We start from the raw sequence: 16776 nt of genomic DNA on the forward strand, positions 1-16776 counted from the left end.
CCGTGCTGTTCCAGGATTGGCTGCCTGAGCCCGTCGCCCCGCGCTCTCCCTCTAAAGGGACGAAGCGTGTGGAGAGACCGGGCGGCCGGGGCCTGAGGGGTGCCCGGGAGCCTGGGGCCTCGGGCCTCGGGGAGGCGAGGAGGAGCTCACCTTCTAGGTAAGGCACAAATTCCTGGCCCCGCCGCAGGAAGGGAAGCCCTTTGAGGCCTGCCCGGCCTGACAGGCCGTGTTAAGAGGCGAAGGTTCATCCCGTGGGCCTGGAAAAAACGAAGGAGGTGACTGGAAGAGCTCTCGATGCAAATGAGGCGGGGGAGGGGGGGTGGAAGCTACGCCTGCTGGGCAGGTTTAGGATGAGGAGTGGGGTAGTGTGATCCTCCCGTCTTCCCCCCCTTCTTTGCCCTCACTCCTTCCTCTTCCCTCCCGTCCCGCATTCCCCCGTCTCCCCCTTCCCTTCTCCCTTCCTTCTCTTTTCTTTTTCCTCCCTCTTCTCTCCTTCTCACTCTCTCTTTCCTCTCCCTTCCCTCTGTTTCCCCCTCCTCTCCGCCCCTACCTCCTTTCCTTCTTCCCCTTCCTTTCTGTCTTTCCTCCTCCTTTCTCTCCCCTCCACCTTCTCTTTCTCCTCCCTGTCTCTCCTCCCTCTCCCTCCACGCCCCTTCCTTTCCCTTCTTCTCTTCCTTCCCCTCCCCTCCCCTCCTCAGAGGCTTTCCTTCCTCTCCTTCCCTTTTTTTCCTCTCTCATTCCTCCCCCTTCCTTACCTTCCCCTCCCTTTTTCCCTTACCTCCTCCCTCTTCCCCCCCTTTCTCTTCCCCCTTTTCCTTCCCCCTTTTTCCTCCCCCTTCTTTCCCCTGTCTTTTACTTTCCCTTCCTTTTCCCCCTCCCTTTCTTTTTTTCCTTCCCTTTCCTCCTACCCCTCTTTTCCCCCTTCCCTTGCCTTCTCCCTTTTCCTTTCCTCCTCCTCTCCTTTATCCCTCCTTGCTCCCCTCCTCTTCATTTTTCCCCATATTCCTCATCCTCTCTTCCCTCCAACCTCCCTTACAGGTTTAGTCAACTTTGGAGTCATTTGCAGTTAAGAATCTATAAAATAGCAATAATAGTGTCACCTACCCTACAGGGTTGTGGTGAGGATCGAATGAGATAAGTATGTTTAGCTCTTGAAACTATAGAAATGCTCCCTATTGTTATTAAAGGAAAGAGCAAAAGATTTAAGGTGTGAGGACCAGGGTCGGAACCCACTTTAGTGACATCAGGCAGGGGTCTTTGATACTTCCCTGGCTCTCTGTTCCTCCAAAATCAAGGAGCTTTATCTCATAGAATCATAGATTTGTAGCTGGAAAGGAACCTTTGAGGTCTTCTAAGCCTCTCATTTTAAAAATGTGTTTATTTATTTGACAGATGAGGAAGCTGAGGCATAGAGAGGAAAAGCGACCTGCCCAGTGTCACACAGCTAGTAAGAATCTGAGGAAGAATTCAAACTCAAAATTTCCTGCCTCTCATCTAGATAATCTAGCTCTAACACTGAGTGATTCTGGACAGCAGAGTAGACCTAGCGTTCATTTCAGTGATGAGTGTACCCCAGATGCTTCCCCAGCTGTAGTGGATGGTTATTGAATTTCCTTTTTACCAAGGAAAAAGTCAGCACTTGCGTCCAGATAGAAAGTCTTTTGTTCTTACAGTTGGTTTCAGGGGCTACAGACTGGGTCTGGTGTGCTTTTGGGATTGGATGCCCTCCAAATATTTCCCACCTTATGAATGGTGATTGAATTTCTTTTTTAACAAGGAAAAAACTGGATGGTCTAGTGAGCTTCAGAGCTAGCAAAATAGGCCTAACTGTAATTCCCAGGGTGTATTCCCCAACAGTACTTCCCCAACAAGTGTGTGATGCTTGAAATTACTTTTTAACAAGAAACCTTTTCTTTCAGAAGAAAAATCTTTTATTCCACAGTTACCTTCAGAGCCAGCAAAGTAGTCCTAGTTCAATGTCAGGGGTGGGTCATTCATTCTACAAGCATTTATTAAGGGCTTACTGTGTGCCAGACACTGCTGAGTGCTGGAGATACAAAGTTCTCATGTGTAGTGAGATTCCCAAAGTCTATCAGTATCGAGCTGGGGTTACCAAAGAAAAACCAAAGCACAGACCTGCCCTAAAAGAGGTCAAATTCTAATGGGTGGGGGCAAAGTGTGTGTGTATACACATATATATTCATATGTATATGTATGTTTCCAAATGGAAAGTAATCAGCCCCAAAATATATCCTCTTCTCTAGTCTCTCATTCCACCTGATGGGTGATGCCTGAAATTACTTTTTTGGGGTTGGGGGGGAACGAGGCAATGGCATGAAGTGACTTGCCCAGTGTCAGAGGCTGGATTTGAAATCAGGTCCTCCTGACTCCTGGGGTGGTGCTCTGCATCATCTGGCTACCCCCTGAAATTACTTTTTAGCAAGGAAGAAGCCCTTTCTTTGAAAGAAGAAAAAGCCTCTATTCCATAGTTATCTGCAGACCAAACAGAGTAGGCTTAGTATGATTTTAGTGGTCAGTTCCTCCAAAATACTTCCTTTCAGATGGCTGGTAACTGAAAATACACGTTAGCAAGAAAGAAAACTCTTTTATTGTGAGGTTAACTTCATATAGAACAGAGTAGATTTAGTGTAGTGCCCTCCAAATGATGAGTATTAACTAATTTTTTTAAAATAAGGTAAAACCCTTTGTTTCACAATTAAAGAAAGTTGGACCATGGGATTTTTTTTTTTTTGTAATCAGTGAATCAACAACCGATTGTATGGCTGCATTCAAAGTACTTGCTACTAGTGCAAAATCAACATGGCAGAAGCTTTCCAGTGGAGGAATCCCAGGAACTTGAGCTTGGCCCTGTACTGTTTAATATTTTTAGCAGTAACTTGGATAAAGGCATAGATCGTATGCTCATCAGATTTGCAGATGACACAATCCTGGGAGGGATAATCAGTCAGCAAGCATTTCTCTTCTTTTCTTTTTTATTAATTTATTTTTAGTTTTCAACAATCACTTCCATAAGCTTTTGAGTTTTAATTTTTTCTCCACCCCTTTCCCCAAGACAGAGTGCAGTCTGATATAGGCTATATATACACATTCCTATTAAACATTTTCACATTAATGATGTTGTAAGGAAGAATTAGAACCAATAGGAGGAACCACCAGGAAGAGGAAACGAAACAAAACCAAAGGAAAAAGAAATAGCAAATAGGATGCTTTGATCTGCATTCAAACTCCATAGTTCTTTCTTTGGATACGGGTAGCATTTTCCATCATGAGACTTTTGGAGACATCTTGGATCCTTGCATTGCTGAGAAGAGCTAAATCTATCAAAGTCATCGTGCAACGTCGTGGCAGTTACTGTGTACAATGTTCTCCCGGTTCTGTTCACTTCGCTCAGCATTAGTCCATACAGGTCTCTCCAGGGTTTTCTGAATTTTGCTTGCTCATCATTTCTTATAGCACAATAGTATTCCATTACATTCATATACCACAACTTGTTCAGCCATTCCCCAACTGATGGGCATTCCCTCAATTTCCAATTCTTTGCCACCACAAAAAAACTGCTATAAATATTTTTGTACACATGGGTCCTTTTCCCATTTGTATGATCTCTTTGGGATACAGCCCTAGAAGTGCTGTTGCTGGGTCAAAAGGTATGCAGATTTTTATAGCCCTTTGGGCATAGTTCCAAATTGCCCTCCAGAATGGTTGGATAAGTTTACAACTCCACCAACGATGCATTAGTGTTCCAAATTTCCCACATCTTCTCCAACATTTATCATTTTCCTGTTTTGTCATGTTGGCCAATCTAATAGGTATAAGGTGATACCTCAGAGTTGTTCTGATTTGCAATAGTGATTTAATCAATAGTGATTTAGAGCATTTTTTCATATGACTGTAGATAGCTTTAATTTCTTAATCCATAAACTGCCTGTTCATATCCTTTGACCATTTATCAATTGGGGAATGACTTCAGCAAGCATTTCTTAAGTGCTTATTGTAGGATACAAAGAAAAGGTAGGGAGTCCTTGTCTTCAAGGAGCTTGCTAGAAAGACAGCATGTACATAACTAGGTGCAAACAAGATATATACAAAGTAAATGTGAGTATCTGAAAGGGGAAGTTATTAACAGCTTGGAAAGACCAGAAAATGCTTCCTACAGAAGATGGGATTTCAGCTGAGTGCTAAAGGAAGCCAAGGAAAGTAAGAGGCTAAGGTGAGGGGGCAGAGCATTCCAGGCCTGGGAGACAGCCAGCGCAAAGTCAGGGAGATGGGAAATGAAGTGGAGGAACGGCAGGTTAGCCAGTGTAGGAGTGTAGAGGGGAGTAAGGTATTAGAAGACTGGAAAAGTTAAGGAGGAGTCAGGTAATAGTGAAGCGCTTTAAATGCCAAACAAAAGACTTTATATTTGATCTGGAAATAATTGGGAGCCATTGAAGCTTGCTGAGCAAGGTTGAAGTTGGGAGTGTGTGACATGGTCAGAGCAATGCCTTTATCCCCTTGGTGGCTGAGTGGAGAGAGAGTTGAGGCAGGGAACAGTTAGAAGGCTGTTATTGTAGTAGTCCAGGTGAAAGGTGATGAGGGCCTGAATCAGAGTTGTGGAATGTATAAGTAGAGAGAAGGGAAGACATACCAGAGCTGTTGTGAAAGTAGAAATGAGGGGATTTGGTAATAGATTGTCGTTGTGGGATGAGTGAAAGTGAGGCTTTAAGAGGCTGGTGACAGAGGGTACTGATATCCTTGACAATAATAAGGAAATTCTGAAGGAGGGATGGTTTGGGAGGGGGAGAAAGATAATGAGTTCTGCTTTAGATATGTTGAGGTGTTCAAGAGGCAGTTGGAGATTCATAACTACCTTAGCAGAGAGATTAGGGCTAGATATAATGCTCTTGGAATAATCTGCATAGGGATGATAATTGAACCCATGATAGCTGATGAGATCTGTAATTGAAATAGCATAGAGTAAAAAGAGAGAGGAACCTAGGACAGAGCCTTGAAGAACACTACAGAGACAGGCTAGAGCATCAGTACGAATCTGATAATATGAAATTAATTAGGAATAAATATCTTTCACTTGGTTACACAAAGTCAGTTTCACAAGTCTAACTTGGGGGAAGGATAGTTAGATAGTAATTGTTTTGAAAAAGATGGGTATTTTAGTGGAATGATAGCTCAGTATAAGTTAGCAGTGTGAAGTGACAGTCAAAAAAAGCCAATATGTGCTTGGATTGCATCTAAGAGGAGCCCAACAGTTGGGAGATTTTTACCGTCGTTTGTTGTATAGTATTTGTTTGGAGTATTGTGTTTCAGTTCTGGATGCTATATTTAAGAAAGACATTGATGACCTGGAGAGTGTTCAGAGGTGCACAGCCAGGATGGGGAACATCCTTGAGGTCCCCTGTCAAATGTGTATCAGTTGAAGGAATTGGGTGTGTTTAGATGGGAGAAGACTCAGGGGGAGCATGTGATAACTTTCATCAGTTATTTGAAGAATCGTCATGTGGAGTAGGGATTAGGCTCTTTATGCTTGCCCCAGAAGGCACAACCTGGAACATTGAGTAGAAATTGCAAAGAGGCCAATTTAGGCGATCAAGAAAAAAACTTTCTGACAGTGAGAACTATAGAGTAAACTTTCTAGAGAGGTGATAGGTTCTTTTCCTTGGGGTTCTTCAAGCTGAGGCTGGATCTGGATGATTACTTAGTGGAAATATTATGGTGGGGATCTTTTAGTGCATTGATTGTCCTAGCTATCAATGAAGTCTCTTCCGACTTCCAAATTCTGTGATTTAATGAAGCATCTCTAAAATACTGTGTGTCAAGTGGGAGGGATTATGGACTGTGATTTCCTAGTATGAAAACTCTCTTAATTAATGTAGACTTACAGTCTTAGAGAGTTGCCTAGACCAATGGTATCAAACTCAAATAGAAATGGATCCTTTCTAATGCAACTTCAAAAGACTCATGATGGAAAATGCTGTTCACATCCAGAAAAAGAACTGTGGAGTCTGAATGCAGATTGAAGCCCACTCTTTGCGTGTTCTCTCTCTCTCTCTCACTCACGGCTTCTTTATCATGGTTATCCCTTTGGTTCTAATTCTTCTTTACGACATGACTAATGTGAACATATGTTTAAAATAAATAAAATAAATTTAGGTTTTTTTAACCACTAAAAAAAAAAAGAAGAAAGAAGTGGATCCCAGCAGTCTCTATTAACCTGGAAAACCACAAACTAACATTGTCTATGTTTTATTGTATTTTTGTTTATTTTGTTAAATGGTTCCAAATTACATTTTTATCTGGTTCCAACAGCACTCCTGAGTTGCAGGCAGCAAGTCTGACACCTCTAGCCTAGAATACCTTGAATACAAATGTAGAAAGAAACAAATGTCAGACATGGTCAGTTGTTTTGCTTACCTGTGCTTTGTTACAAGGGAGAATTTCTTGGAGAATGGGGAAATTAGGAGGTATCATCAATGTTTGTTTAAACATAAATAAAATATTTTTAAAATTTCCTGGATACTAATTTGCCACAGTCATGCAATTGGTATGTATCAAGCAAGACTTGAACCCAGGTCTTCCTGATTCCAAGACTGATCCCTAGCCACTTTGCTTCCTCTCATCAATTAGATATAAGCAGCTTGAAATGGTCTAGGCTGGCTGTTTAACATGTTAATATGAATGACTCTGTGTACAGATTCCACTTAACTAGTAGAAAAGACTGTTCAGGTCTTCCTTATTGTCTTGATAGGGTTATGGAAAACAGAATATGAGATAGTTTTGGAGCAGAAGTAGGAAGGAATTATGGTCACTCAAGAAAGGAAAAGAGAGTAAATAAAGAGCTTACTGGAGAAACTTTAGAGAACTGAAAAATTTGCTTAAGGTTTTCCCTGTTAACCTTCAACAGATCCAGGACAAATGAAATCTGGATCCTGGGGTATTGCTATTTTGCATTGTTACAGTTATGTGTGATTGTGTCTCATTAAGGGATTATGTTTTTTTCTAAACTTTGTAACTCTTAGAGTAGAGCCAGTGATCCACATACTACTATATAAGCACTTAATAGATGTTTATTGAAATTAAAATGTAACAAATGCAGGCATTTTGTGCTACTTATGATTTATGAAATGTTTTTTCTTTCATCCCTCACCCCTTTAAGCAGCTATTTTGGTCAGTATGCTTCCCTGTGTAACATTCTTACCCCATCATTTTATCAAGAATAAAGGAAACTTCATAGATATGGAAGATAATAGATAAGATATTTGTTTAGTAGGTAGTGATTTACTTAATTCCCAATGGATTTGTTAAAATGGAGCTGTCACCATAATGAAAGTTATTGCTTTGCTCAAATTCTGTATTTTTGTACATTTTCCTGCTAATAATGTGATTGGGATTTTGTGGGCCATCAGCCCCTTCTCTCCCTTCCCCAAACAATTTCAGTCCAAACTCAAGATATAAACCAATAAATGTGAATACCAACAAGCTACTTTTCCCTCCCACATAAGGTAAGGGCACTTAAAAAATACCTCTCCAGTACCCATACTCTCAAGGGCAATGAAATGTTCCTTTAAGGGGAAAAAAAGTGAAGAACTTCATTGAGAAGAAACTACTGATTGGGGGAAGGACCAAAGGAGATAGATGGAAATCCTGACCCTTGTCAGGAGGTTGGAGGGTGGAGAGAACTTCCCATGAAGAAGGGAAAGAAAAGGTCCACTAAACACTTAGAAACAAATTTGAGACTTCTCCAGGAGAGAAAAGAGCTGGATGTCCAGAGGAAGAAGCAACTGCTTGACCTCTAAGGAATGGCAAACTGGATAGACTGGTGCTTTTACAAAAGAGATCATATAAAATAAGCATCAGAGGAAGAAGAGTATAGTGGTGGTTGTTGACTCCCCGTTAAAGGGTATAGAAGAGCCTGTCAGCCCATACACAAGAGAGCTCTGTTGTCTTCCCAGAGCATGTATCCAAGATCTGATAGAGAGCCTCGCAAGATTTGTCAGGATAGAAGACTACTAGCCACTACTCGTGATTCACATTAACACAAGTAATACCCAGCAGAAGGAACCTAGAAAGCATTACCAAAGATACTGTCTCTGCATTTAGAGTCAAGAGACCCGGGTTCAAATTATGGCTCTCCTACTTAGTATCTGTGTGACCTTGGGCAAGTAACTTAACCTCCCTGGTTAAGTTCCCATCTATAAAATGAGAGGTTGGACAAGATAACCTTTATCCATTATAGCTTGAAATCTGTGATCCAGTGACAAAGGGACATGGACCTCAGGGCCAAAAAGGCACATGTGGTATTTCTAATGCTGCTGCTCATTGAAAGAAAGGGATGGGGAGTAGAAAAGTTAAATTGTGAGTGAAGAAGTGGCTAAAAAGATATCTGACCTTTGTCTTTCTGTACCATGGCTTAAAATAAAGGAATGACCAGCTCCTGGATTGAGATGGAACACTTAATGAGGATTGTTAAGAAGATACTTGCCTAAAGTCTTGCAAATCTAATGAGAAGGACCTTAAACTGAAAAGGGAAGGGGAAAAAACTACATATAAATATCCCAGATACCAGAGAGAATAGCTGTAACAGAGAAATACTGTTAATGTAGATGCCTATTTCATTGAAGATAAAATCCAAGAAAAAGGAACAAGTGGTGAAATCTCTGGCCTTGAATGTTTGTATACAGGCATACAAAGTATAGGCACCAAAGAAGGAAGGACTAGAGATCCTAACACAAAGAGACAAATTTGACCTTATAGGTATCACTGAGATGTGATGGGATGAGACCCACTGGAATATGGCTTTGGAAGGGTATACCTTATTTAAAAAAAAAAAAAAAGATAGTTAAGTGGTTGGGAGAGGGTGGGAGTAGCATCATGTTATATATTAAGATGTGTGTGTGTGTGTGTGTGTGTGTATATATATGTATATGTGTATATATATATATATATATATATATATTTGTATATGTATATATGAGGAAATTTTAAAAAGCTAGCAGGGGAAAATACAGTAAAGAGCACTTAGGAGAAGATCATTGAAGGCTGAAATAGAAATCGTATTACCATCAGAGTATATTATGGCACACCTTAATAGAAAGAAGAAATTGATGACAATCTTAGGAAATCTCACAAGCCTGGGAAAGAGGCATAATATAATAACAGTGGGGGATTTCACTTATTCAGAGTTCTGCTGGACCACTCCCCACTTCTACCCCTGTTTCCCTTCTCTCCTCCCACTTTCCAAATTATAGCTAATAATTTTTCTTGATGATTATTCAATCCTTCGAAAGGTGGACAAGAAGAAGTTTTATTTGGGTTCTGGTTGTTGGGGTGAAAATGATGGGAATCCTAAGGGGAAGTGACCACAGTTCACAGCTTGTTAGTTATTTTTGTTCTCTCTGTTCGAAGATGATTTCCCTTTGCAGAGAAAACAAACAAAATATAAGAATTGAACATCTCTGCCTTCAGTCTCTTGTTATCATTCCCATCCACCCAAAACAGTATTATCCTGACATCCTCAGATTTCTTGGCCATCCTCAGTTCATTGTAGGCTTTAGCACTCCTGACAATATCTTTGCAGGACTATGCTATCTTCTACATATCTTTTTATCAGTACCCATGTTGTTCAATTCATTATATTTATTTATTTGTTTGTTTGTTTATTTATTTATTTATGGGGGGTGGGGTAAAGGCAATCAGAGTTAAGTGACTTGACCAGGGTCACACAGCTAGTAAGTGTCAAGTGCCTGAGACCAGATTTGAACTCAGGTCCTCCTGACTCCATGGCCGGAGGTCTATCCACTGTGCTACCTAGCTGCCCTCATTTTATATTCTCAACAATTCTTCAGACAAGTCTCCTTTTCCTGTTTGTTGATATTGTTCTTCATAATTTTTATCTTGAGAACTGCTCTCATCCATTTTGACCTACCTTTTCCTTTAGAATTTTAGTTCATGGAGTCCTGATTATTCTTCTGAATGCCCAAGATCATCTTCTGTGGACCTTAATTTCCTCATTTGTAAAACAAAGGGTTTGGACAAGATGGTTAAGAGACCTTTCAGCTCTAAATGTGTGATCCTATGATCTGTCATTCATCTTAGTCTTTTTTTTTTTTTTGGACAGAGGATACAGTAGTATAACTCACCTAGCTTTTAGCAAACCATTTGCTAAAATCTTAAGCTATTCTTACAGAAAAAAAGGAGAAACATGAGCTAGATGATAGCATTAAAGGTAGATTTGGAGGTGATTGAATCGCTGGACTCAGAGTAGTTACTAATGATTTGATGTTAACTTAGAAGGAGTTCTGTAGTAGAAGACTTTGGATTAATAATAAAGGCATAGATGGCATGCTTGTCAAATTTGTAAATAACATAAAGCAAGGGGAAACAGACTAGATGAAAGATTAATGCTGCAAAATTATCTGGACAAGCAGCATAGGGACAACACTAATAAAATAAAAGGTAGTTTTCTATTTTATTTTGAACATAATATCTGGCGTTCATAGAGTGCTTTAAAGTTTGCAAAGCACTTTATAAATATCTCTTATTATCCTCAAAACATTCCTGGGAGGTAAGTACTATTATTATCCCCATTTTATAGCTGATGAAACTGAGGCAGACAGCAATTAAATGACTTGCGCAAAGTTGCACAGTCAGTGTGTGAGGCTGCATTCAGATCTTGCAGACTCTAAGTGCAACACTCTTTTCCACTGCACCTACCTGCCAATATGTATGAACTTAGACTTTACTAAAACTACCAAATATCACATTCTTATTAATTTTTTAACCCATGTAAGACTTTAAAGTTTTCCCATCATTCTATACATCATTCCACCTAGCTGCCTCACCAAAATAAGCATTCCATGTATATGGTGCAATAGGGGAGGATTCTTTGAAACTGAAACTCTATTTAGGGTTTGCTTTTCTTTTGTAAGTGTATAATAAATTCAGCATGTAATTTTTGTCATTATCTCTGATTCTTTGGAGTCTATTCTCATCTGGGTGGGGAGCTTGTCCTCAAGCCTTTCTCTCCCTTCTAACCTTCCTTTAGAAACAACACCAAAAGAAAAACAAAACATTAATAATAAAAATACTCATCCAGGAAAAACAAATTCTCAAATTGGCCATGCCCAGAAATGTGTGTCATTCTGCATCTTAATCACGTCATCTCAGTGTCCGAAGCTGGGTTGCTGACTTCGTCAGTTTGCTCCTTTAGAATGGTGGTTGTATATTACATTGACCCGAGTTCTTAAGGCTTTCAAAGCTATTTGTCTTTACACTGTTGTTAATGTATATATTATTCACTTCATTCAGCATCAGTTCACATGTTTTCCCAGATTGCTCTGAATCCTTCCTTTCACTTCTTAAGGCACAGTAATAATCTATTCTACTCATGTGCCATAATTGTTCGTTCATTCCCCAATGAACACCTCCTCAATGTTAAATTTTTTGACACTACAAAAGAGTTGTTAGAAACATTTTTGAACGAATGTGTTCTTTTCTTCATTTTTTGATCTCTTCAGAGTATAGACTTAGTAGTGTTATCACTGAATCAAAGGATATGTATAGTTTAGTGACTTTTGGGGCATAGTTCTAAATTATTTGCAGAATGGCTAGATCAATTCATAGCTCCATCAATAAGACATCAGTGTGCCCATTTTAAATGAAGTTTAAGAGGGATCGATGTAAAGTCTTTTATTTCACTTAGAAAATCAGCTACAAATAGTGAAAGGATTTTAAATTTTATTTTTATTTTTTTTTATTTTTGTTTTCACATCATCTTCTTTAACTATTACTTTCCTCCTCACTCCTACCTAGAGAACCATTGTTATAACTTAATTAAAAAAAGGGGGAAAAAAAGTTCAGTAAAACTAATCAACATATCAGTCAAATCTAAGAGTATATATAGTCAGTCTTCCACATCTGTAGTCTGTCCCTTCTATTAGGAAGGGAAGAAAGTATATCACATCTCTTTTTCTGTCACATTCTTGGTTGTTATAATTACACTGTATTTAGTTTTGACATTATTTGTTCCATTTATGTTTTTGTAGTCAGTGTATATTGTTTTCCTGATTCTAATTACTCCAGTTTCCTGGAGTTTTTTGTCTTCCCATGTCTTCTTGTATTCTTCATATTAGTTTTTTCTTGCATAGAAACATAATGTTACATTTATATACCACAGTCAGTTTTCCCCAGTCAGTGGGCATCTGCTTTTTTTTTTTCCTCCAGTTCAATCAATTCGCAACTTCACCAGTAATAAATTAGGGCACCTGTTTTTCCACAATCAGAGAAATGTTTGTTAAGCCAAGCTGACCATGCTAGGTGCTGGGAACACAAAAGAAGAAAAAGTAGTCCTTGACCACATTCCATCAGGAGACATGTAAGTATGTATATTTTCAAATATAAATAGGTGTCATTTTTGGAGGAGTAACTAGCAACTGGCAGTATTAGGAAAGTCCACATGTGGGAGGTGACTTTTGAAATTAATTTTAAATACAAATAGGGATTGTAAGAGGCAGAGGTAAGGAGGAAATGCATTTCAGGATTGGGGTAGATAATGGCCTGCTAAGGTGTTGAGTTGGAATGCTATCAGGAACAGTAAAAAGATCGATTTATCTGAGCCAAAGAAGGGCAGTAGTGTCAGTTGGTAAACATTTATTAGGTGCCTATTATGTGCCAGCCATTATACTAAGTGTTAGGGATACAAAGAAGGTAAAATAGTCTCTGATCTTGAGGAGTTCACAGTCTAATAAGGGAGACAACCTTTAAACCAGAGGTGGGTAACCTGTGGCCTCGAGGCCACATGTGGCCCTCTAGGTCCTCAAGTACAACCCTTTGACTGAATCCAAACTTCACAGAACAAATCCCCTTAATAAAAGGATTTGTTCTGTAAAACTTGGACTCAGTCAAAAGGCTGCACCCAAGGACCTAGAAGGCAGCAGGTTCCCCACCTGTGCTCTAAACAGTTAAATACAAAGAAGCTATATACAGAATAAATTGGAAATAATCAACAGAGGGAAGACATTAGACTTAAGAGGGTTCTGGAAAGACATTCTGTAGAAGGTGTGATTTCAGCTGAGACTTGAAGGAATTCAGGAGAAGGCAATGAAGAGGGAAAGAATGGCATGGAAGACAACCAGTAAAAATGTCCAGAGTTGGGAGATGATAGAGGGTCTTGTTCATGAAACAGCACTGTATTAAAGAGTGTGTAGGAAATGAGGTTGTAAGGTATAAGAAGACTAGAAAGGTAGAGAGGGGCCAGGTTGTGAAGGCTTTGAATGCTAAATAGAGGATTTTATATTTTATCCTAGGAATGATGGCAAACCAGTGAAGTTTATTGAGTAGGAAATGTGAAGTGAGAGATGATGAGGGATGAAATGATGGTTGTGAGCTTGTTCTCTTTGATCCGACATTAACAGCACTCAGAACAACGGGCAGAAATTATAGAGGCAAATTTAGGCTTGATGTATCAAGTGCTGTCCCTGACGTGAAGGCTATAAGCAAAAGCAAACTGATCATGTGTCTAGTCTGTTGGTAGAGGGGATGCTTTCTCAGTAATGGGCTAGACTAGATGGCAGCCGAGCTTTCTTCCAGCTCTAAGATTCTATAATTCTAGGTAATTTTTCTGATTATTTTCTAAAGATGGACAGTTCTATTTTTGTAATGCCTCACACATTGTGCTAAACAATGTGAGAGAGTGAATTCAGCAAACATTTTTTCAACACATCTTATTTATGTCACTTTGAAGTACAAAGATAAAATTCCAAACCTGCCTTAAGGGAAGTTACAGTCTAATAGGAGAGAAGGGGGTATAACATAAACCCCAATAACTAATTGAAGGCAAAATATTCTTAAGTTCAAAGGAGAGATTCAGCATTTGAGAATTTTGAGGAGGTGACACTTTAGTTGGCCCTTGAAGTAAAGGGAGAGAATTTCATCAAGGCAGGTGGGGGGTGTAGAAGGAAGGGTGTACAAAGAAATGAGTCAATTATAGGAATATGAAGAAAGCATTGAGCGGAGAATTGAGTTTGTCCAGAATGTAGAATAAATAAAGGGGAATAGTAGTGAGATAAAGCCAAAAGGGCCAGATTTTGGAGGCTTTTTAGTATAAAGCTTTCATTGTGTATCCAAAATACCTAAAGTTTAGGTAGCAAAGAAGGGGTAGGAGAAAAAAATAAGCATTCATATAATGCCTACTATATGCCAGGCACTGTGCTAAGCACCTGGCAGATATTATCTCATTTGATCCTCACAACAGCTAGGTAGGTCCTGTTAATCACCATTTTCCAGTTGAGGAAACTGAGGCAAGCAGAGCCAGTAAATGTGCCCAATACTGAGCTAGTTCTGGCAGTGCACGCATGAATCTCATCATCTGTGTGGACATCCCTGGAAGGTATACTGCCAAAGTGAGTGAACTTATCCACAGCGTTCAAAATTTCTCCATTTTTGGTAACTGATGGTTCCATATATAAATAGTGCAGTATGGACCGGTGGAAAGCCTCTGTTTTCTTGGTGTTAATTGTCAATCCAAAATTAGCACAAGTGGCAGAGAATTGATTCATACTCTGTCGCATCTCAGCCTCAGAAGCTGCATTGGTGCACAGTCATCTCTGGAAAGATGGAAATAGTTCATATTGGCAGGGCAGTGGAACATCAGACATACTAATATGTCGGTGGAGTGATTTAGCCAATCCGGAAAGTAGTTTGGAATTTTGCTTTTTTAACAGATTGATTTTATATCCTTAGACCCAGAGATCCCAATGCAATGCGTATACCTCAAAAACTTTAATGATTAAAAAAAAGTCTCATATACATGAGCAGATTTATAGCAACAATTTTTGTAATGTCGAGAAGCTGGAACAAAATGGATGCGTATCGGCTGGAGAATGGCAAAACAAATTGTGTAATACAATATTAACTATGTTGAGCATTCTTTTGAGTATAATGGAATTATTACTGTATTGTAAGAAATGATGACTACTGAGAATCATGGGAAGACATGAACTGATTTGAACTGAAGTAATCACAAGGAAAACAATATTGTGGCAATGTAAATGGAAAGAACAAGAAAACAAGATTGAACGATGTTTATTTTTTTCACACTTATTCAACATTCACTTTTGTAAGATTTTCAATTCTAAATTTTTTTCTCCCTCTGCCCCAAGATGGCATTCAATCTGATATAGGCTATACATGTACAGTCGTATTAAGCATGTTTCCTCATTAGTCATGTTGTAAAAGATGAATCAGAACAAAAGGGTAAAACCACAAGAAAGAAAGAAAAAGAGAGAAGATAGTATGCTTCAATCTTCATTCAGACTCCATAGTTCTTTCTCTGAATGTGGATGGCATTTTCCATCATGAGTCTTTTGGAATTGTCTAGGATCATTACTGAGAAGAGCTAAGTCTGTCACAGTTGGTCATGTCACAGTGTTGCTGTTACTGTGTGTAATGCTCTCCTGGTTCTGCTCACTTCCCTCAGTATCAGTTCATGTGAGTCTTTCCATGTTTTTCTGAAATCCACCTGCTCATCATTTCTTATAGCACAGTAGTATTCTATTACGTTCATATACCACAACTTGTTCAGCTGTTCCCCAATTGATGGACATCCTCTCAATTTCCAATTCTTGGCCACCACAAAAAGAGCTGCTATAAATATTTTTGTACATGTGGGTCCTTTTCCCATTTGTACAATCTCTTTGAAATACAGACCTAGTAGTGGCATCGCTGAATCAAACAGTATGCACAATTTTATAGCATTTTTGGGTATAGTTCCAAATTGTTTTCCAGGATGGTTGGATCATTTCACAACTCCATTAACAATGCATTAATGTTCTAGTTTTCCCACATCTCCAAAATTTTTCATTTTCCGGTTTTGTCATGTTGGCCAATCTGATAGGTGAAAGGTGGTACTTCAGAGTTGCTTTGATTTGCAATAGTGATCTAATCAATAGTGGTTTAGAGCATTTTTTCATATGGCTATAGATAGTTTTAATTTCTTCATCTGAAAATTGCCTGTTCATGTCCTTTGACCATTTATCAATTGGGGAATGACTTGTTTTCTTATAAATTTGACTCAGTTCTCTAAGTATTTTAGAAATGCTTGCTGATGGTTTTAGATATATCATTTTAAGGAAAACTCCATTTATTCCTATGCACACTGGTGTTTTTAATAGGAATGGGTGCTATATTTTGTCAAAAGCTTTTTCTGCATCTATTGAGATAATAATATGATTTCTGTTGATTTTGTTATTGATATAGTTAATTATGCTGATAGTTTTCCTAATGTTGAACCAGCCCTGCATTCCTAGTATAAATTCTACCTGGTCATAGTATATTATCCTTGTAATAAGTTGCTGTAATCTATTTGCTAATATTTTATTTAAAATTTTTGTACCAATATTCATTAGGGAGATTGGGCTATAATTTTTTTTTCTCTAAACCGGCTCTTTGCAGTTTAGGTATCAGCACCATATTTGAATCATAAAAAGAATTTGGTAGAACTCCTTCTTTGCCTGTTTTCCCAAATGGTTTATATAGTATTGAGATTAATTTTTTTTAGGTGTTTGGTAGAATTCATTCATAAATCCATCTGGCTCTAGAGATTTTTTCCTTAGGGAATTCATTGATGAGTTCAATTTTTTTTTCCTAAATGGGTTTATTTAAGTATTTTATTTTCTTTTTCTGTTAATCTGGGCAGTTTATATTTTTGTAAATATTCATCCATTTCACTTAGATACTCAGATTCATTGGCACGCAGTTGGGCAA

General features: G+C 38.8%; 1 long non-coding RNA gene across 2 annotated transcripts in view; it reads left to right on the plus strand.

The window, feature by feature from the left end:
* Positions 1-14: 14 nt before the first annotated feature.
* The window catches only part of LOC110220359 (uncharacterized), a 277070-nt gene continuing 260308 nt past the window's right edge, over positions 15-16776 (plus strand). For both annotated transcript variants that reach the window (XR_013485766.1, XR_013485765.1), the window contains exon 1: positions 15-157. This is a non-coding gene — a long non-coding RNA (uncharacterized LOC110220359). The remainder of the gene's footprint in view (positions 158-16776) is intronic.

The sequence above is a fragment of the Phascolarctos cinereus genome, unplaced genomic scaffold, assembly GCF_003287225.1.
Source record: "Phascolarctos cinereus isolate Bilbo 61053 unplaced genomic scaffold, phaCin_HiC Scaffold_4;HRSCAF=312, whole genome shotgun sequence".
Taxonomy (NCBI): domain Eukaryota; kingdom Metazoa; phylum Chordata; class Mammalia; order Diprotodontia; family Phascolarctidae; genus Phascolarctos; species Phascolarctos cinereus.